A 23,227-nucleotide genomic window follows, 5' to 3' on the forward strand; every position below is an offset into this window, starting at 1 on the left:
TGATGAAGATGGCCACCGGAGAGGGATTCCCCCTCCGGCAGGGTGCCAGTGAAGGAAATATGCCCTAGAGGCAATAATAAAGTTATTATTTATTTCCTTATAATCATGATAAAGGTTTATTATTCATGCTAGAATTGTATTAACCGGAAACATAATACATGTGTGAATACATAGACAAACAAAGTGTCACTAGTATGCCTCTACTTGACTAGCTCGTTAATCAAAGATGGTTATGTTTCCTAACCATGAACAATGAGTTCTTATTTGATTAACGGGGTCACATCATTAAGAGAATGATCTTATTGGCATGACCCATTCCATTAGCTTAGCACCCGATCGTTTAGTATGTTGCTATTGCTTTCTTCATGACTTATACATGTTCCTATAACTATGAGATTATGCAACTACCGTTTACCGGAGGAACACTTTGGGTACTACCAAACGTCACAACGTAACTGGGTGATTATAAAGGGGTACTACAGGTGTCTCCACAGGTACATGTTGGGTTGACGTATTTCGAGATTAGGTTTTGTCACTCCGATTGTCGGAGAGGTATCTCTGGGCCCTCTCGGTAATGCACATCACATAAGCCTTGCAAGCATTGCAACTAATGAGTTAGTTGTGGGATGATGTATTACAGAACAAGTAAAGAGACTTGCCGGTAACGAGATTGAACTAGGTATTGGATACCGACGATCGAATCTCGGACAAGTAACATACCGATGACAAAAGGAACAACGTATGTTGTTATGCGGTCTGACCGATAAAGATCTTCGTAGAATATGTAGGAGCCAATATGGGCATCCAGGTCCCGCTATTGGTTATTGACCGGAGACATGTCTCGGTCATGTCTACATTGTTCTCGAACCCGTAGGGTCCGCACGCTTAAGGTTACGATGACAGTTATATTATGAGTTTATGCATTTTGATGTACCGAAGGTTGTTCGGAGTCCCGGATGTGATCACGGACATGACGAGGAGTCTCGAAATGGTCGAGACATAAAGATTGATATATTGGAAGCCTATGTTTGGATATCGGAAGTGTTCCGGGTGAAATCGGGATTTTACCGGAGTACCGGGAGGTTACCGGAACCCCCCCCCCCCCGTGAGCTATATGGGCCCTAGTGGGCTTTAGTGGAAAGGATAAAGGGGCAGCCCAAGGTGGCTGTGCGCCTCCCCCCTTCCCCTAGTCCTATTAGGACTAGGAGAGGTGGCCGGCCCCCTCTCTCTCTTCCCCCCCCCCTCAAGGAGTCCTATTCCAACTAGGATTGGGGGGGATCCTACTCCCAGAGGGAGTAGGACTCTCCTGGCGCGCCTCCTGTGGCCGGCCAGCCTCCCCCCTCTAGTCCTTTATATACTGAGGTAGAGGCACCCTAGAACACACAAGTCGATCCACGTGATCTATTCCTTAGCCGTGTGCGGTGCCCCCAGCCATCATATTCCTCGATAATACTGTAGCGGAGTTTAGGCGAAGCCCTGCTGCTGTAGTGCATCAAGATCGTCACCACGCCGTCGTGCTGACGGAACTCTTCCCCGACACTTTGCTGGATCGGAGTCTGGGGATCGTCATCGAGTTGAACGTGTGCTCGAACTCGGAGGTGCCGTAGTTTCGGTGCTTGATCGGTCGGATCGGGAAGACGTACGACTACTTCCTCTACGTTGCGTCAACGCTTCCGCAGTCGGTCTGCGTGGGTACGTAGACAACACTCTCCCCTCTCGTTGCTATGCATCACATGATCTTGCGTGTGCGTAGGAATTTTTTTGAAATTACTACGAAACCCAACACTGGCATCCGAGCCTAGGTTATTTATGTTGATGTTATTTGCACGAGTAGAACACAAGTGAGTTGTGGGCGATATAAGTCATACTGCCTACCAGCATGTCATACTTTGGTTCGGCGGCATTGTTGGACGAGACGACCCGGACCAACATTACGCGTACGCTTACGCGAGACCGGTTCCCCCAACGTGCTTTGCACATAGGTGGCTTGCGGGCGACTGTCTCTCCAACTTTAGTTGAACCAAGTATGGCTACGCCCGGTCCTTGCAAAGGTTAGAACAGAGTCTATTTGACAAACTATCGTTGTGGTTTTGATGCGTAGGTCAGATTGGTTCTTGCTTAAGCCCGTAGCAGCCACGTAAAACTTGCAAACAACAAAGTAGAGGACGTCTAACTTGTTTTTGCAGGGCATGTTGTGATGTGATATGGTCAAGACATGATGCTGAATTTTATTGTATGAGATGATCATGTTTTGTAACCGAGTTATCGGCAACTGGCAGGAGCCTTATGGTTGTCGTTTTATTGTATGCAATGCAATCGCGATGTAATGCTTTACTTTATTACTAAGCGGTAGTGATAGTCGTAGAAGCATAAGCTTGGCGAGACGACAACGATGCTATGATGGAGATCAAGGTGTCACACCGGTGACGATGGTGATCACGACGGTGCTTCGGAGATGGAGATCACAAGCACAAGATGATGATGGCCATATCATATCACTTATATTGATTGCATGTGATGTTTATCCTTTTATGCATCTTATCTTGCTTTGATTGACGGTAGCATTATAAGATGATCTCTCACTAAATTATCAAGAAGTGTTCTCCCTGAGTATGCACCGTTGCGAAAGTTCTTCGTGCTGAGACACCACGTGATGATCGGGTGTGATAGGTTCTACGTTCAAATACAACGGGTGCAAAACAGTTGCACACGCGGAATACTCAGGTTATACTTGACGAGCCAAGCATATACAGATATGGCCTCGGAACACGGAGACCGAAAGGTCGAGCGTGAATCATATAGTAGATATGATCAACATAACGATGTTCACCATTGAAAACTACTCCATCTCACGTGATGATCGGTTATGGTTTAGTTGATTTGGACCACGTAATCACTTAGAGGATTAGAGGGATGTCTATCTAAGTGGGAGTTCTTTAATTAATTTGATTAACTGAACTTAAATTTATCATGAAACTTAGTACCTGATTAGTATCTTGCTTGTTTATGTTTGATTGTAGATAGATGGCTCGTGCTGTTGTTCCGTTGAATTTTAATGCGTTCCTTGAGAAAGCAAAGTTGAAAGATGATGGTAGCAATTACACGGACTGGGTCCGTAACTTGAGGATTATCCTCATTGCTGCACAGAAGAATTACGTCCTAGAAGCACCACTGGGTGCCAGGCCTGCTGCAGGAGCAACGCCGGATGTTATGAACGTCTGGCAGAGCAAAGCTGATGACTACTCGATAGTTCAGTGTGCCATGCTTTACGGCTTAGAATCGGGACTTCAACGACGTTTTGAATGTCATGGAGCATATGAGATGTTCCAGGAGTTGAAGTTAATATTTCAAGCAAATGCCCGGATTGAGAGATATGAAGTCTCCAATAAGTTCAATAGCTGCAAGATGGAGGAGAACAGTTCTGTCAGTGAGCATATACTCAAAATGTCTGGGTATAATAATCACTTGATTCAATTGGGAGTTAATCTTCCAGATGATTGCGTCATTGAAAGAATTCTTCAATCACTGCCACCAAGCTACAAGAGCTTCGTGATGAACTATAATATGCAAGGGATGAACAAGACTATTCCCGAGCTCTTCGCGATGCTGAAAGCTGCGGAGGTAGAAATCAAGAAGGAGCATCAAGTGTTGATGGTCAACAAGACCACTAGTTTCAAGAAAAAGGGCAAAGGGAAGAAGAAGGGGAACTTCAAAAAGAACGGCAAGCAAGTTGCTACTCAAGAGAAGAAACCCAAACCTGGACCTAAGCCTGAAACTGAGTGCTTCTATTGCAAGCAGACTGGTCACTGGAAGCGGAACTGCCCCAAGTATTTGGCGGATAAGAAGGATGGCAAGGTGAACAAAGGTATATGTGATATACATGTTATTGATGTGTACCTTACTAATGCTCGCAGTAGCACCTGGGTATTTGATACTGGTTCTGTTGCTAACATTTGCAACTCGAAATAGGGACTACGGATCAAGCGAAGATTGGTTAAGGACGAGGTGACGATGCGCGTGGGAAACGGTTCCAAAGTCGATGTGATCGCAGTCGGCACGCTACCTCTACATCTACCTTCGGGATTAGTATTAGACCTAAATAATTGTTATTTGGTGCCAGTGTTAAGCCTGAACATTATATCTGGATCCTGTTTGATGCGAGACGGTTATTCATTTAAATCAGAGAATAATGGTTGTTCTATTTATATGAGTAATATCTTTTATGGTCATGCACCCTTGAAGAGTGGTCTATTTTTGTTGAATCTCGATAGTAGTAACACACATATTCATAATGTTGAAGCCAAAAGATGCAGAGTTGATAATGAGAGTGCAACTTATTTGTGGCACTGCCGTTTAGGTCATATCGGTGTAAAGCGCATGAAGAAACTCCATTCTGATGGACTTTTGGAACCACTTGATTATGAATCACTTGGTACTTGCGAACCGTGCCTCATGGGCAAGATGACCAAAACACCGTTCTCCGATACTATGGAGAGAGCAACAGACTTGTTGGAAATCATACATACAGATGTATGTGGTCCGATGAATATTGAGGCTCGTGGCGGATATCGTTATTTTCTCACCTTCACAGATGATTTAAGCAGATATGGGTATATCTTCTTAATGAAACATAAGTCTGAAACATTTGAAAAGTTCAAGGAATTTCAGAGTGAAGTTGAAAATCATCGTAACAAGAAAATAAAGTTTCTACGATCTGATCGTGGAGGAGAATATTTGAGTTACGAGTTTGGTGTACATTTGAAAAATTGTGGAATAGTTTCGCAACTCACACCACCCGGAACACCTCAGCGTAATGGTGTGTCCGAACATCGTAATCGTACTTTACTGGATATGGTGCGATCTATGATGTCTCTTACTGATTTACCGCTATCGTTTTGGGGATACGCTCTAGAGACGGCCGCATTCACGTTAAATAGGGCACCATCAAAATCCGTTGAGACGACGCCTTATGAACTGTGGTTTGGCAAGAAACCAAAGTTGTCGTTTCTGAAAGTTTGGGGCTGCAATGCTTATGTGAAAAAGCTTCAACCTGATAAGCTCGAACCCAAATCGGAGAAATGTGTCTTCATAGGATATCCAAAGGAAACTATTGGATACACCTTCTATCACAGATCCGAAGGCAAGACTTCTGTTGCTAAATTCGGAAACTTTCTAGAGAAGGAGTTTCTCTCGAAAGAAGTGAGTGGGAGGAAAGTAGAACTTGACGAGGTAACTGTACCTGCTCCCTTACTGGAAAGTAGTACATCACAGAAAACTGTTCCAGTGACACCTACACCAGTTAGTGAGGAAGCTAATGATAATGATCATGAAACTTCAGATCAAGATACTACTGAACCTCGTAGATCAACCACAGTGAGATCCGCGCCAGAGTGGTACGGTAATCCTGTTCTGGAAGTCATGCTACTAGATCATGATGAACCTACGAACTATGAAGAAGCGATGGTGAGCCCAGATTCCGCAAAGTGGCTTGAAGCCATGAAATCTGAGATGGGATCCATGTATGAGAACAAAGTATGGACTTTGGTTGACTTGCCCAATGATCGGCAAGCAATTGAGAATAAATGGATCTTCAAGAAGAAGACTGACGCTGACGGTAATATTACTATCTACAAAGCTCGACTTGTCGCGAAAGGTTTTCGACAAGTTCAAGGGATTGACTACGATGAGACTTTCTCACCCGTAGCGATGCTTAAGTCCGTCCGAATCATGTTAGCAATTGCCACATTTTATGATTATGAAATTTGGCAAATGGATGTCAAAACTGCATTCCTGAATGGATTTCTGGAAGAAGAGTTGTATATGATGCAACCAGAAGGTTTTGTCGATCCAAAAGGAGCTAACAAAGTGTGCAAGCTCCAGTGATCCATTTATGGACTGGTGCAAGCCTCTCGGAGTTGGAATAAACGCTTTGATAGTGTGATCAAAGCATTTGGTTTTATACAGACTTTCAGAGAAGCCTGTATTTACAAGAAAGTGAGTGGGAGCTCTGTAGCATTTCTGATATTATATGTGGATGACATATTACTAATTGGAAATGATATAGAATTTCTGGATAGCATAAAGGGATACTTGAATAAGAGTTTTTCAATGAAAGACCTCGGTGAAGCTGCTTACATATTAGGCATAAAGATCTATAGAGATAGATCAAAACGCTTAATTGGACTTTCACAAACAACATACCTTGACAAAATTTTGAAGAAGTTCCAAATGGATCAAGCAAAGAAAGGATTCTTGCCTGTGTTACAAGGTGTGAAATTGAGTAAGACTCAATGCCCGACCACTGCAGAAGATAGAGAGAATATGAAAGATGTTCCCTATGCATCAGCCATAGGATCTATCATGTATGCAATGCGGTGTACCAGACCCGATGTGTGCCTTGCTATAAGTCTAGCAGGGAGGTACCAAAGTAATCCAGGAGTGGATCACTGGACAGCGGTCAAGAACATCCTGAAATACCTGAAAAGGACTAAGGATATGTTTCTCGTATATGGAGGTGACAAAGAGCTCGTCGTAAATGGTTACGTTGATGCAAGCTTTGACACTGATCCGGACGATTCTAAATCGCAAACCGGATACGTGTTTACATTAAACGGTGGAGCTGTCAGTTGGTGCAGTTCTAAAACAAAGCGTCGTAGCAGGATCTACATGTGAAGCGGAGTACATAGCTGCTTCGGAAGCAGCGAACGAAGGAGTCTGGATGAAGGAGTTCATATCCGATCTAGGTGTCATACCTAGTGCATTGGGTCCAATGAAAATCTTTTGTGACAATACTGGTGCAATTGCCTTGGCAAAGGAATCCAGATTTCACAAGAGAAACAAGCACATCAAGAGACGCTTCAATTCCATCCGGGATCTAGTCCAGGTGGGAGACATAGAGATTTGCAAGATACATACGGATCTGAATGTTGCAGACCCGTTGACTAAGCCTCTTCCACGAGCAAAACATGATCAGCACCAAGGCTCCATGGGTGTTAGAATCATTACGGTGTAATCTAGATTATTGACTCTAGTGCAAGTGGGAGACTGAAGGAAATATGCCCTAGAGGCAATAATAAAGTTATTATTTATTTCCTTATAATCATGATAAAGGTTTATTATTCATGCTAGAATTGTATTAACCGGAAACATAATACATGTGTGAATACATAGACAAACAAAGTGTCACTAGTATGCCTCTACTTGACTAGCTCGTTAATCAAAGATGGTTATGTTTCCTAACCATGAACAATGAGTTGTTATTTGATTAACGGGGTCACATCATTAAGAGAATGATCTGATTGGCATGACCCATTCCATTAGCTTAGCACCCGATCGTTTAGTATGTTGCTATTGCTTTCTTCATGACTTATACATGTTCCTATAACTATGAGATTATGCAAGTCCCGTTTACCCGGAGGAACACTTTGGGTACTACCAAACGTCACAACGTAACTGGGTGATTATAAAGGAGTACTACAGGTGTCTCCAAAGGTACATGTTGGGTTGGCGTATTTCGAGATTAGGTTTTGTCACTCCGATTGTCGGAGAGGTATCTCTGGGCCCTCTCGGTAATGCACATCACATAGCCTTGCAAGCATTGCAACTAATGAGTTAGTTGCGGGATGATGTATTACAGAATGAGTAAAGAGACTTGCCGGTAACGAGATTGAACTAGGTATTGGATACCGACGATCGAATCTCGGACAAGTAACATACCGATGACAAAGGGAACAACGTATGTTGTTATGCGGTCTGACCAATAAAGATCTTCGTAGAATATGTAGGAGCCAATATGGGCATCCAGGTCCCGCTATTGGTTATTGACCGGAGACATGTCTCGGTCATGTCTACATTGTTCTCGAACCCGTAGGGTCCGCACGCTTAAGGTTACGATGACAGTTATATTATGAGTTTATGCATTTTGATGTACCGAAGGTTGTTCGGAGTCCCGAATGTGATCACGGACATGACGAGGAGTCTCAAAATGGTCGAGACATAAAGATTGATATATTGGAAGCCTATGTTTGGATATCGGAAGTGTTCCGGGTGAAATCGGGATTTTACCGGAGTACCGGGAGGTTACCGGAACCCCCCCCCCCCCGTGAGCTATATGGGCCCTAGTGGGCTTTAGTGGAAAGGAGAAAGGGGCAGCCCAAGGTGTCTGTGCGCCTCCCCCTTCCCCTAGTCGTATTAGGACTAGGAGAGGTGGCCGGCCCCCTCTCTCTCTTTCCCCCCTCAAGGAGTCCTATTCCAACTAGGATTGGGGGGGAATTCTACTCCCAGAGGGAGTAGGACTCTCCTGGCGCGCCTCCTGTGGCCGGCCAGCCTCCCCCCTCTAGTCCTTTATATACTGAGGTAGAGGCACCCTAGAACACACAAGTTGATCCACGTGATCTATTCCTTAGCCGTGTGTGGTGCCCCGAGCCACCATATTCCTCGATAATACTGTAGCGGAGTTTAGGCGAAGCCCTGCTGCTGTAGTGCATCAAGATCGTCACCACGCCATCGTGCTGACGGAACTCTTCCCCGACACTTTGCTGGATCAGAGTCTGGGGATCGTCATCGAGCTGAACGTGTGCTCGAACTCGGAGGTGCCATAGTTTCGGTGCTTGATCGGTCGGATCGGGAAGACGTACGACTACTTCCTCTACGTTGCGTCAACGCTTCCGAAGTCGGTCTGCGTGGGTATGTAGACAACACTCTCCCCTCTCATTGCTATGCATCACATGATCTTGCGTGTGCGTAGGAAATTTTTTGAAATTACTACGAAACCCAACAGCCAGAACGAGTCTAGATTGGTTTTCGGTGGCTACGGAGGCTTCTGGTGGCAGAACTCCTGATCTATTCTGCTCCTCGATAGTTTTAGGGTATATGGATATATATAGGCGGAAGAAATACATTAGGGGAGCCATGAGGGGCCCACAAGGGTGGAGGGCGCGCCCCCAGCCTCGTGGCTTCCTCGTTGATCCCTGACGTGCACTCCAAGTCTCATGTATTGCTTCCTTTCCAAAAATAACTTTTCCGAAGGTTTCATTCCGTTTGGACTCCGTTTGATATTCCTTTTCTGCGAAACACTGAAACAAGGGGAAAACAGAAACTGGCACTGGGCTCTGGGTTAATAGGTTAGTCCCAAAAATCATATAAAATAGCATATAAATGCATATAAAACATCTAAGGTTGATAATATAATAGCATGGAACAATCAAAAATTATAGATACGTTGGAGACGTATCAGCATCCCGAAGCTTAATTCCTGCTCGTCCTCGAGTAGGTAAATGATAAAAACAAAATTTTTGATGTGGAATGCTACCTAACATATTCATCATGTATTTCTCTTTATTGTATCAAGAATATTGAGATCCATAAGATTCAAGACAAAAGTTTAATATTGACATAAAAATAATAATACTTCAAGCATACTAACTAAGCAATCATGTCTTCTCAAAATAACATGGCCAAAGAAAGTTCATCCCTACAAAATCATATAGTTTGGTCATGCTCCATTTTCGTCACACAAGAATGCTCTCATCATGCACAACCCTGATGACAAGCCAAGCAATTGTTTCATACTTTAGTAATCTCAAACCTTTTTCAACTTTCACGCAATACATGAGCATGAGCCATGGATATAGCACTATGGGTGGAATAGAATATAATGAAGGGGTTATGTGGAGAAGACAAAAAGGAGAAAGTCTCACATCGACGTGGATAATCAATGGGCTAAGGAGATGCCCATCAATTGATGTCAATGCAAGGAGTAGGGATTGCCATGCAACGGATGCACTAGAGCTATAAATGTATGAAAGCTCAACAAAAGAACTAAGTGGGTGTGCATCCAACTTGCTTGCTCATGAAGACCTAGGGCACCTGAGGAGGACCATTGTTGGAATATACAAGCCAAGTTCTATAATGAAAATTTCCCAATAGTATATGAAAGTGACAACATAAAAGACTCTCTATCATGAAGATCTTGGTACTACTTTGAATCACAAGTGTGGTAAAAGGATAGTAACATTGTGCCTTCTCTCTTTTTCTCTCATATTTTTTTGTTTTTGTTTTTGTTTTTTTGGGCCTTCTCTTTTTTCTCTCCTTTTTTGGCCATTTTTTTCATCCGGAGTCTCATCCCGACTTGTGGGGGAATCATAGTCTCCATCATCCTTCCCTCATTGGGACAATGCTCTAATAATGATGATCATCACACTTTTATTTACTCACAACTCAAGAATTACAACTCGATACTTAGAACAAGATATGACTCTATATGAATGCCTCCGGCGGTGTACCGGGATTGCGATGAATCAGGAGTGACATGTATGAAAAATTATGAATGGTGGCTTTGCCACAAATACGATGTCAACTACATGATCATGCAAAGCAATATGACAATGATGATGCGTGTCATAATAAACGGAACGGTGGAAAGTTGCATGGCAATATATCTCGGAATGGCTATGGAAATGCCATAATAGGTAGGTATGGTGGCTATTTTGAGGAAGATATAAGGAGGTTTATGTGTGAAAGAGCGTATCATATCACGGGGTTTGGATGCACCGGTGAAGTTTGCACCAACTCTCAATGTGAGAAACGGCAATGCACGGTACCAAAGAGGCTAGCAATGATGGAAGGGTAAGAGTGCGTATAATCCATGGACTCAACATTAGTCATAAAGAACTCACATACTTATTACAAAAATCTACAAGTCATCAAAAACCTCGGCACTACGCGCATGCTCCTAGGGGGATAGATTGGTAGGAAAAGACCATCGCTCGTCCCCGACCGCCACTCATAAGGAGGACAATCAAATAACACCTCATGTTTTAAATTTGTTACACAACGTTTACCATACGTGCATGCTACGGGACTTGCAAACTTCAACACAAGTATTCCTCAAATTCACAACTACTTAACTAGCACAACTTCGATATCACTATCTCCATATCTCAAAACAATCATCAAGTATCAAACTTCTCTTAGTATTCAATGCACTTTATATGAAAGTTTTTATTATATCCCTCTTGGATGCCCATCATATTAGGACTAGTTTCATAACCAAAGAAAATTACCATGCTGTTTAGGACTCTCAAAATAATATAAGTGAAGCATTAGAGTTCATCTATTTCTTCAAAATAAAACCACCACCATGCTCTAAAAAGATATAAGTGAAGCACTAGAGCAAATGACAAACTACTCCGAAAGATATAAGTGAAGATCAATGAGTAGTCGAATAATTATGCAACTGTGTGAAGACTCTCTAACATTTAAAGATTTCAGATCTTGGTATTTTATTCAAACAGCAATCAAAACTAAATAAAATGAAATGACGCTCCAAGCAAAACACATATCATGTAGTGAATAAAGATATAGCTCCAAGTAAAGTTACCGATGAACGAAGACGAAAGAGGGGATGCCTTCCGGGGCATCCCCAAGATTAGGCTCTTGGTTGTCCTTGAATTTTACCTTGGGTGCCTTGGGAATCCCCAAGCTTAGGCTCTTGCCACTCCTTATTCCATAGTCCATCGAATCTTTACCCAAAACTTGAAAACTTCACAACACAAAACTTAACAGAAAACTCGTGAGCTCCGTTAGCGAAAGAAAACAAAACACCACTTCAAGGTACTGTAATGAACTCATTATTTATTCATATTGGTGTAATATCTACTGTATTCCAACTTCTCTATGGTTCATACCCTCCGATACTACTCATAGATTCATCAAAATAAGCAAACAACACAGAGAAAATAGAATCTGTCAAAAACAGAACAGTCTGTAGTAATCTGGATCAAACGTATACTTACGGAACTCAGGAAGTTCTCAAATAAATTTCTGGACGTGAGGAATTTATCTATTAATTATCTTCAAAAATAATTAACTAAATATCAATCTCCAAATAAAAATGGCAGCAATTCTCGTGAGCGCTAAATTTTCTGTTTTTTACAGCATGATCGCAAAGACTTTCCCCAAGTCTTCCCAAAGGTTCTACTTGGCACAAACACTAATTAAAAGCATAAAACCACATATAAACAGAGGCTAGATGAATTATTTATTACTAAACAGGAGCAAAAAGCAAGGGACCAAAATAAAGTTGGGTTGCCTCCGAACAAGCGCTATCGTTTAACGCCCCTAGCTAGGCATGATGATTTCAATGATGCTCACATAAAAGATAAGAATTGTAACATAAAGAGGGCATCATGAAGAATATGACTATCACATTTAAGCCTAACCCACTTCCTATGCGTTTTGTGAGAAAACAACTTATGGGAACAAGAATCAATTAGCATAGGAAGGCAAAACAAGCATAACTTCAAAATTTTAAGCACATAGAGGGGAAACTTGATATTATTGCAATTCCTACAAGCATATGTTCCTCCCTCATAATAATTTTCAGTAGCATCATGAATGAATTCAACAATATAACCAGCACCTAAAGCATTCTTTTCATGATCTACAAGCATACAAATTTTATTACTCTCCACATAAGCAAAATTCTTCTTATTCGGAATAGTGGGAGTATCATAAGAAACTCGAATACTATAAATTGTTTCCACATTAAAATAGTAACGTTCAGAAAAGGGGTAACCATAATCATGACAAGTTTTATAAATATAATCACTACTTTTTATAGCATAAGTATCATCACAATAATCATCATAAGTAGGAGGCATGCCATCATCATTATAAATTTGCATATCAAAACTTGGGAGACTAAAAATATCATCTTCATTAAACGTAGCATCCCCAAGCTTGGGACAAACATTAATTGCAGCAAATATATTCTCAAAAACATCATCTTCATCAAACATAGCATCCCCAAGCTTGGCCTTTTCATATCACTAGTAAATGTGCATGTGCAACGCATGTCTTTCTTTATTAGGATATAAGATTTCAATTTTTTATATGTAACAGTAAAAAAATGTCGTATTCTCCATCAGACTAATGGATATAATTTAACAAAGGCTTTCTTTTATTGACCGTCAGATATAGTTGTAGTAGTCTTGTCGTGGAATTAACACGTCAGATGTCCTTAGTGTGAGGACTTAGTCGCGAGGCCAACGCATCTATGTGGTAGCTTGAGAGGGGTTGAGCGGAATTGAGAGAAGCAAGGCGGATCATCACACAAGACGAGGGTTTAGACAGCTTCGGGCCCCGGGAAACATCATCCGGTAATAACCCTACATGTTGTTTGTGGCTAGGTCTCATTATGCTCATGAGGGAGTCACCGCATAAGCCGGCTCCTCCTTTCTGTCTAGCCCTAGATATTATTTCTTGTTGCCTGTCCCTCTTTGGGGAGCCCTACCCCTCCTTATATAAGTTAGAGGGGTGGGTTACATGTGGAGTCCAAATAGGATTAGGACTAGCCTATCTTCTACTACAAGCCGGATACAAGTCCGGTTCTTGATTCCTTGTAAGGGAGATATTCCTCACGCGTTTCCTCTTAAGCCGGCCTACTATAACGAAAGCCGGCCTTCTGGGCCTTTTTGGCATATTATTTGATGCGAAGATCTCGAAGACTGTTAGTACCGTATTGGAGTCTCTGGGGTGGCTTTCTGTGGTCTCCGTGATTAGGAGGTTCTCGCCGATCTTGGCCACCTGCCGGAGTATCCAACATGCTCTAAGGCTGTGAGTTGGTGTGGCGTCCTCTGTGCTATGAATTTTACAGGGTCCATTAAGCCATCCTTCCAGTACGGTTCCATGCCCTGTAGAGGGTTTTTGCTTTTTGGTGTTTGACCCGGGTGTCTGGCGATGATGCACCCTCTTGTTTCGGACTGGGCTTGCATTAAGGGCCGGATTGTCCCAAAATTTTGTTTCGGTTTTCCGGGCGCTTTCCATCGCACAGTACTTTCGTACTATGGATGCTAAGTCAGCGAAGCGTGTAATATCACGGCGACTTATGGCGTTGAGTATTCCCTTGTCCGTGCAATTATTGCAGAAGGATAGAATTGCGTCTTCCTCGCGGCAGCCCTTTATCATGTGCATAACCAGGAGGAATCTGGCCCAGTAATGATGTACTATTTCGTTGGGCTCTTGCCTGATTTTGGATAGATCGCTAATGTTTGGGTGGGTGGGTGGAATTAAATCCGAAGCCTTACCCCTTTTGAGGCTCAGAGGCCGAGGAATTTCCGAACTCGAAAATTTGGATTCCTGGATGTCGTCCAATGAATCCAGTCCGTCGCCTGATTCTAGGTTCAGGTCTTGAGTGATATCCTCCCCTCCGCGGACATCCGGCTTGGAGGGATCGGGAATCCGAACGTAGCGAGTCCTTAGGATAGATGAAGGGTCGCCGCACTGTCCCTCTACCACGGCAACGTGGTGGGTGGCTTGGGGAGAGTTAATCTTTCTTAGATCGGTTTTAGGCCCAATCTGGTCGTAATCCGTAGTGACTTCCAGGGCGGCGAAGCGATCCAAGAGCTCGTTTGTGGAGGAAAGCTCTATTGGATCTAACTGCTCGGCAAGTTCTGAGTTGACATGAAGATTGTTTTCGATGGCTCGAGAGGTCATCGTCGGTGTAGAAGCCGAACAGGTGGTCATAAGAAAACCACCTAGCCGGAGGGTTTGGCCGACAGCCAAAGCTCCCTTAGCAACGGTGCCGTCTTTAAAGACGGGGTGAGGCATCCTTCCTGATGGCGACGACACAGAGGAACTCTCAATGAAAGCACCAATGTCGGTTTCAAAACCGGCGGATCTCGGGTAGGGGGTCCCGAACTGTGCGTCTAGGCCGGATGGTAACAGGAGGCAGGGGACACGAAGTTTTACCCAGGTTCGGGCCCTCTCGATGGAGGTAAAACCCTACGTCCTGCTTGATTAATATTGATGGTATGGGTATTACAAGAGTTGATCTACCACGAGATCAGAGAGGCTAAACCCTAGAAGCTAGCCTATGGTATGATTGTTGATGTGTATGTTGTCCTAGGACTAAAACCCTCCGGTTTATATAGACACCGGATAGGGTTAGGGTTACATAGAGTCGGTTACAATGGTAGGAGATCTGAACATCCGTATCGCCAAGCTTGCCTTTCACGCCAAGGAAAGTCCCTTCCGGACACAGGACAGAGTCTTCAATCATGTATCTTCATAATCCAGGAGTCCAGCTTGAAGGTATAGTTCGGCTATCCGAACACCTCCTAATCCAGGACTCCCTCAGGGGGCGAGAGAGGTCGTGCAGGGAGGAGGGGTGAGGTCGTGCGATGTGCGATCGTGTGCCGGCAACGTTTTTTCTTTCTTTCTGAACGGCGGGGCAGATTAGCGATCGATTGGTTGTGGGTTAATGCGTTGTTGGTAGTGTTAAACACAAAAGGATTAAGAGCCATTAGATTTTGATGATGGATGGATGTGATTGTTTGGATCTGCCCCTCTCTTCCCTTTATAGTGGTAGTAGATAAGCATAATCACTCTCATCATTAATAGTATGGATAGCACCAATAGTATAGCAATTATCATATTCTTCCAAGCAAGTGCCAAAAAGATTTTCAAGATCATAAGAAGTATCATTATCTTCCATAATTATATTTTCATGAGGCACAGTAGTAATAGGAGCAGCATTATTTGGGGGAGATATCTTTTTACCTCTCTTTCTTTTTCTTTTCTTCTTCTTCACCACATCATGTGTGGGTTCAATCCTCTTTTTGGAGCTCCTTATTAATGAGATTGGTCGAATAGGAGGCTCCTCCTCATTACCTGATTCATCATAAGAAATAATAGGAGGATATTGGGAAGTCTCTTCCCTTTCGTTAATATTCTCTTCATCTTCTATTTGTTTTCTTTTCTTTATGTAATTGGCAATATAAGGATTTTCAATGCAATTCACCGCACAATACATATAAATTTATTCTAGATCAAAACCAAGAAGTTTATAACGGGCAAATTCTAGAAGATGCCTAGTTATATGTTTCATTTCTTCGCAACCCATAAGCAAGCTAAGTTCATTATAATGTGCAAGGGAAATCAACTCATCACAATTTTTGGACACGATTAGATCATGAAACAATTTGCATCGGATAGCTAAATGACCACTTTCATTGCAAAGTCCACAAGTACGGCCAAGAAAATTTAAATCTCCAGCACAAACATCTAGCCTTTCTTGCAACAATTTAGTTTCTAAGTACTTATGCCTCTTGCAATATCTATCTTCCCTATTTGGTGTGTACTTGCAAACCCAATGCACTCCACAAAAATTGACATGTTTATAGGAGACATTTTCATCATAACTAGTGCAATCATCATTACTACCATGGATATTCAAGGAGTTCATACTAACAACATTGCAATCATGCTCATCATTCAAAGATTTAGTGCCAAACATTTTAATGCATTCTTCTTCCAACACTTTGGCACGATTTTCTTTTCCACCATACTCACGAAAGATATTAAAGAGGTGAAGCGTACGAGACAAACTCAATTCCATTTTTTTGTAGTTTTCTTTTATAAACTAAACTAGTGCTAAAACAAGAAACAAAAAGATTTGATTGCAAGATCTAAAGATATACCTTCAAGCACTCACCTCCCCGGCAACGGCTCCAGAAAAGAGCTTGATGTCTACTACACAACCTTCTTTTTGTAGACGTTGTTCGGCCTCCAGGTGTAGAGGTTTGTAGGACAGTAGCAAATTTCCCTCAAGTGGATGACCTAAGGTTTATCAATCCGTAGGAGGCATAGGCTGAAGATGGTCTCTCTCAAGCAAACCTGCAACCAAATAACAAAGATTCTCTTGTGTCCCCAACACACCCAATACAATGGTAAATTGTATAGGTGCACTAGTTCGGCGAAGAGATGGTGATACAAGTGGTATATGGATAGCAGATATAGGTTTCTGTAATCTGAAAATATAAAAACAGCAAGGTAACAAGTGGTAAAAGTGAGCGTAAACGGTATTGCAATGCTAGGAAACAAGGCCTAGGGTTCATACTTTCACTAGTGCAAATTCTCTCAACAATAATAGCATAATTGGATCACATAACTATCCCTCAACATGCAACAAAGAGTCACTCCAAAGTCACTAATAGTGGAGAACAAACAAAGAGATTATGGTAGGGTACGAAACCACCTCAAAGTTATTCTTTCCAATCAATCCGTTGGGCTATTCCTATAAGTGTCACAAACAGCCCTAGAGTTCGTACTAGAATAACACCTTAAGACACAAATCAACCAAAACCGTAATGTCACCTAGATACCCCAATGTCACCTCAAGTAGCCATGGGTGTGATTATACGATATGCATCACACAATCTCAGATTCATCTATTCAACGAACACATAGAACCTCAAAGAGTGCCCCAAAGTTTCTACCGGAGAATCACGACGAAAATGTGTGCCAACCCTTATGCATAGGTTCATGGGCGGAACCCGCAAGTTGATCACCAAAACATACATCAAGTGAATCACGTGATATCCCATTGTCACCACAGATACGCACGGCAAGACATACGTCAAGTGTTCTCAAATCTTTAAAGATTCAATCCGATGAGATAACTTCAAAGGGCAAACTCAATCCATTACAAGAGAGTAGAGGGGAGGAGAAACATAAGACCCAACTATAATAGCAAAGCTCGCGATACATCAAGATCGTGCCAAATCAAGAACACGAGAGAGAGAGAGAGAGAGAGAGAGAGAGATCAAACACATAGCTACTGGTACATACCCTCAGCCCCGAGGGAGAACTACTCCCTCCTAGTCATGGAGAGCACCGGGATGATGAAGATGGCCACCAGAGAGGGATTCCCCCTCCGGCAGGGTGCCGGAACGGGTCTAAATTGGTTTTCGGTGGCTACGGAGGCTTCTGGCAGCGGAACTCCCGATCTATTCTCCTCCTCGACAGTTTTAGGGTATATGGATATATATAGGCGGAAGAAATACATCAGGGGAGCCACGAGGGGCCCACGAGGGTGGGCATGCCCCCCTGCCTTATGGCTTCCTCGTTGATCCCCTGACGTGCACTCCAAGTCTCCTGTATTTCTTTCTTTCCAAAAATAACTTTTCCGAAGGTTTCATTCCGTTTGGACTCCGTTTGATATTCCTTTTCTGCGAAACACTGAAATAAGGGAAAAACAGAAAGTGGCATTGGGCTCTGGGTTAATAGGTTAGTCCCAAAAATCATATAAAATAGCATATAAAACATCCAAGGTTGATAATATAATAGCATGGAACAATCAAAAAATATAGATACGTTGGAGACGTATCAAGCCTCTTGATTTTTCGATCAAGTTGGTTTTCCACTTCAGCTTTATAGATCTTGAAAAAGTTCAAAGCCTCATCCTTAGATTTCAGAAGATACACACGACAGTATCTAGTGGAGTCGTGAATTAACGTCATGAAATATTTCTTTCCACCTTTTGTCAAAACACCGTTCATTTCACATAGATCTAAATGTATGAGCTCTAGTGGTGCAAGATTTCTCGTTTCCGCAGTCGTGTGAGACTTACGAGGTTGCTTAGCTTGCACACAAACTTGACACTTAGATCCCTTGACAGTGGTGAAACTAGGGATTAAGTTCAACTTCACTAGTCGTGACATGCAACCAAAGTTAACATGACAAAGATGTGAATGCCACACATTTGATTCACTATTGTTGCAAACATGATTAATAACTTTATTGCAAATGTCTGATAAGGATAAACGAAACAGGCCTCCTGACTCATAGCCTTTACCAACAAAGGTTCCATACTTGGATATTACAAATTTATTTGACTCAAAGACAAGCTTATAGCCATCTCTACACAGAAGAGATCCGCTAACAAGATTTTTATTGACGGAGGGGACATAATGCACGTTCTTCAGCCGCACGATCTTCCACGAAGTAAACTTCAGATCGACCGTGCCAACACCATGAACAGAAGCACTTGAACCATTGCCCATCAGCACAGTTGAAGTCCATGCAGTCTGATAAGACGAAAACATGGAAATATCACCGCATACATGCACATTAGCACCCGTGTCAATCAACCAATCAGGAGAATGACATGCTGAAAGAATAGTGAGAAATATACCATACCCAACATCCTTCATGTCAATGTCTCCAATGACAACATTAGCAGTCTTGCCGCCTTTCCCAGGATGACGCTTGTCATAATGATTAGGGCAACTGGGAGCCCAATGATCAGGATCCCCACACACATGACAACCACCTTTCTTCTTGTCATTCTTCTTCTTGAAGTTTGTGTGTTGCACAGCCTTATTCTTCCCATCAAACTTTGCTTTACCATCAAATTTTCCCTTGTTCTTAAACTTGTGGGGCTGGAAGTTCTTCTTCTGTACCAGATTGGCACTAGATCCTCCCTCAATACCTCGAGCATGTGTGTCCTTTGCTCTCGCCTTTTCTTCGACATCAAGAGTACCAATGAGATCCAGAACGGAAAACTCCTGTCTTTTATGCTTCAGTAAGGTAGCAAAGTTCCTCCATGAAGGAGGAAGCTTGGTGATGATACCTCCAGCAACAAACTTGTCCGGTAGCATACAGTTGAAGTGCTCAAGTTCTTTAGCAAATGACTATATCCCATGAGCTTTCTCAACCACGGAGCGCTCTTCAGTCATCCTGTAATCATAGAATTGCTCCATGATATACGGTTCAGTGCCAACATCCGAGACCCCAAACTTGGCCTCGAGTGCGTCCCATCTTTTCCATTGTCAATTGACGCATAAGCATTAACTATGTTCTCACCAAGAACACTCAAGAGAGCAGCCTTAAACAGAGTATCCATTTTCTAAAAAGCTTGTTCCTGTTGGGCATCAAACTCCCCTTCAGGCTTGCCAAGCGTGGCGTCATAGCAACTCATGGTTTGAAACCATAAGACTGCTCTCACGCGCCACCTCTTATAGTGGATACCCTCAAACATAGGACGTCTCATGGAAGCAGCAAAACCACTTGGGGTAATTTGCCTATAATAAGGTTTTGGATTGTTGGAAATATGAGCAATTTACCGAATGATTTTATTGACAGAAATACTAGATAAAGCACGACTAGTATAGCAGTGATAAAATGAGTCATGCGTTCTGACAGAGAGAAGGTAAATAACATCTGCATATATGAACTGTAGCCTAGCATATCTAGAGCAAGCAGTAGAGGTGGTTGCATATAAGGAGTAGAAGCTAACACATGTAGGGCAAGCACTAGTACGAGAAAACTGTGGCATGTCATCTAAAAGAGAAGAAGAACACATACGTGACAGCAGCAGCTGCAGTACTGGACTTGCGGTCGGTGTCCTCGCCAGCCATGCCGTCGAGGAGGTTGTCGACGTCGGGGAAGTAGTCGTCGGAGTCCGGGGCGTCCGTGACGAAGAAGTCAGTAGTCGCGCCGAGCGCTCCCCAAAAAACCTTATCACCCTTCTCCCGTACAGGACTCAAAGAGGTGCGGTTTCGGAGGTCTACTGTCCCGACTCGCGGTGCACGCCGCAAACCAGGATGAGGAAGACAGCAGCATCTCAGAGATTGGAACCGGTGGCGAGAGGAAGGAGAAGTTCTGGTGCGTCTCTCTGAGAGGAGCGACCTTCCTTTTATAGGCGCAAGAGAAGAAGGCGAGAGGCTGCGCCGGGAGCTAAAGGGAATGCGGGAGACGAAACGAACAAGCAGCAACCGGAGGGTGCAGCGTTCGTATTCAATGTCCACTACAGTAAAAACTTTCCAGCTCCCGAGTGGCCTTTCGTACACCCGTAGTGCGTGGCAAAAATTTAGACATCGGCTCGGCTCATTCCCGCAACCCGCGTCATGACGTGGCGTGGCGTGGTGAGGCAGGCGGCGAAGGAGGAACGCACGTGGATGTCCCTCTTGTATTCATGCTCATACAAGTGAGGAAAGAACCTCCCTTATAAGGAGGTCCAACTTCCACTAAATTAGCAATGTGGGACTAAACTTTAGTAGTATCTCTTGCCTTGTACAAATGGGCTAAGTGGGCCTTTAGGATTTATTTAGCAATTTCTGAAATAGTTATTGGGCTGTTCCAAAATAGACTAAATTCCAGCATTTATGTTGTTGACTTTGTATTTGCTAATGCATAAAAACAAACTATGACGATGCGTTATATCTCCCCCCCCCCTTCCTCTCTGTGTCTATCAGTTGAAGACAATGTGGAGTACATGTTCACAAATCATACATATATGTAATCATATATGTTTTGGCGACATATTTATGTTGCCACTATTGTCTATATATATATATAGGTAAAATGTGTGGGGTACCTAGGTGCCTGGGCACCTTGATCAAGAATGGTAAGATTTTTCTTTCCCATGCACATTAATCGGATCACTTTCCAAATTTTCTATGCATGCACTAGACCTTCACAACAATTGATTTCTTGCCAAAAACGTCACATGCCATTTGCTTATTATCGATTGATTCATTTCCAAAAGAAGATGCATGTCATATCATCCATGTGCATACCCACGTCCCCGCAAAAAATATAGCCATGCATGTGACATATTCAAGTCCCCACGAAAACATGTATATATTTAGATACATGCTAAATTCGAGAGTACCAATATATTTGTAAGTGCATATTCAAGTCGCCCTAAAGAATGCAGTTACGAAAAAATGCATACCTCGACGTGAAATTTATGTGTACATACCCATAAATTTACATACCCCCATGTGAAGTTTATGTATCCATATTCAGGAATGTACATACCCTGATGTAAAATAAGTGCACATCCCCATAAGTGTACATACCCCCATAAATGTACATTAACTGTACATACCCATAAGTGTATATATCCCTGTAAACATATATACCCCGGCGTGAATTTTGTGTGTACATCTCTAGCGAAGATATATTTGAGGTATAATACTCAAAGAATATAATAACATAATTATACTACTATCTTTGTGAAAATAAAAATATTTATGCCATGAATTATGATATCATGGGAAATTAATTTAAGTGTACACTTATTTTACGTCAGGGATGGCTATATTTATAATACATGCACTATAATACCTTGCCTTGTATTCTTAGCCGGAATACAATACGCATAAACATATACTGCACCCATCCTTTTTTTGCTATTAAAAATAAAAAAAATCATGCATGTAGTAAGAATTTGTCCTATGTATTATATACCTAACACAATATATATATATATATATATATAATACATCTATGACAGAAACTTAGAAATGATATATCCATGTACGATAAGCGAAATGATATACCTAAGAAATATATGCCTCAAACACAACATACCTCAAGATGATAATTAATGTACGATAATAAGCAATATATTTTTAAGTGCCTATTCAAGCCCTCGCAAAAAAATGTATATACAAAAAAATGCATACCCTGACATGAAATTTATGTGTACATATCCACACATGTACATACCCTGACGTGAAATTTATATGTAGATACCCAGACTTGAAATTTATGTGTACGTACCCTAATTTGAAATTTATGTGTATGTAGTACACACCCATAATGGTACATACCTTAACTTTAAACTTATGTGTATGTATTCATAAATATAAATACCCGACGTGAAATTGATATGTACACACTCATAAATATACTTACCCTGATTTGAAATTTATATACACATACATATAAATGTACATAACTCAATATAAAATTTATACGTACATACCCCGACGTGATTTTTTTTCACTACATACCCATAAAAATATACATACCCCACGTTAAATTTATGTATACAGGCACCGGTATATATTTATGTGTATATACTCTGATGCGAAATACATGTGTATATACCTGAACGTAAAATTTGGAAGATCTAATCCATTTATGACTATCCATTAATTTAAACATAAATGATTGTCATGCATGCATGCACGCTTATCATACTTATTAATTACTATAAAAATATACATACCCCACGTTAAATTTATGTATACAGGCACCGGTATATATTTATGTGTATATACTCTGATGCGAAATACATGTGTATATACCTGAACGTAAAATTTGGAAGATCTAATCCATTTATGACTATCCATTAATTTAAACATAAATGATTGTCATGCATGCATGCACGCTTATCATACTTATTAATTACTATCATATATAATCACATTAATGAATTACCATATCAACACAAACGTCATACATCAACTCACCATCTAACGGCTACGAGGTAAGGTGCTCAGGCACCTAGGTGTCCCAAACTATATATATATATATATATATATATATATATATCAAAGGGGCATAACTTGTCTGCTATCTCGATGATGTCCCATACTTATTCCCGCGCACTCACTCTTCATCCGACGGCCACACCAGTCGTCATTTCACA

This window comes from Triticum urartu, chromosome 1 (assembly GCF_003073215.2).
Source record: "Triticum urartu cultivar G1812 chromosome 1, Tu2.1, whole genome shotgun sequence".
Taxonomy (NCBI): Eukaryota; Viridiplantae; Streptophyta; class Magnoliopsida; order Poales; family Poaceae; genus Triticum; species Triticum urartu.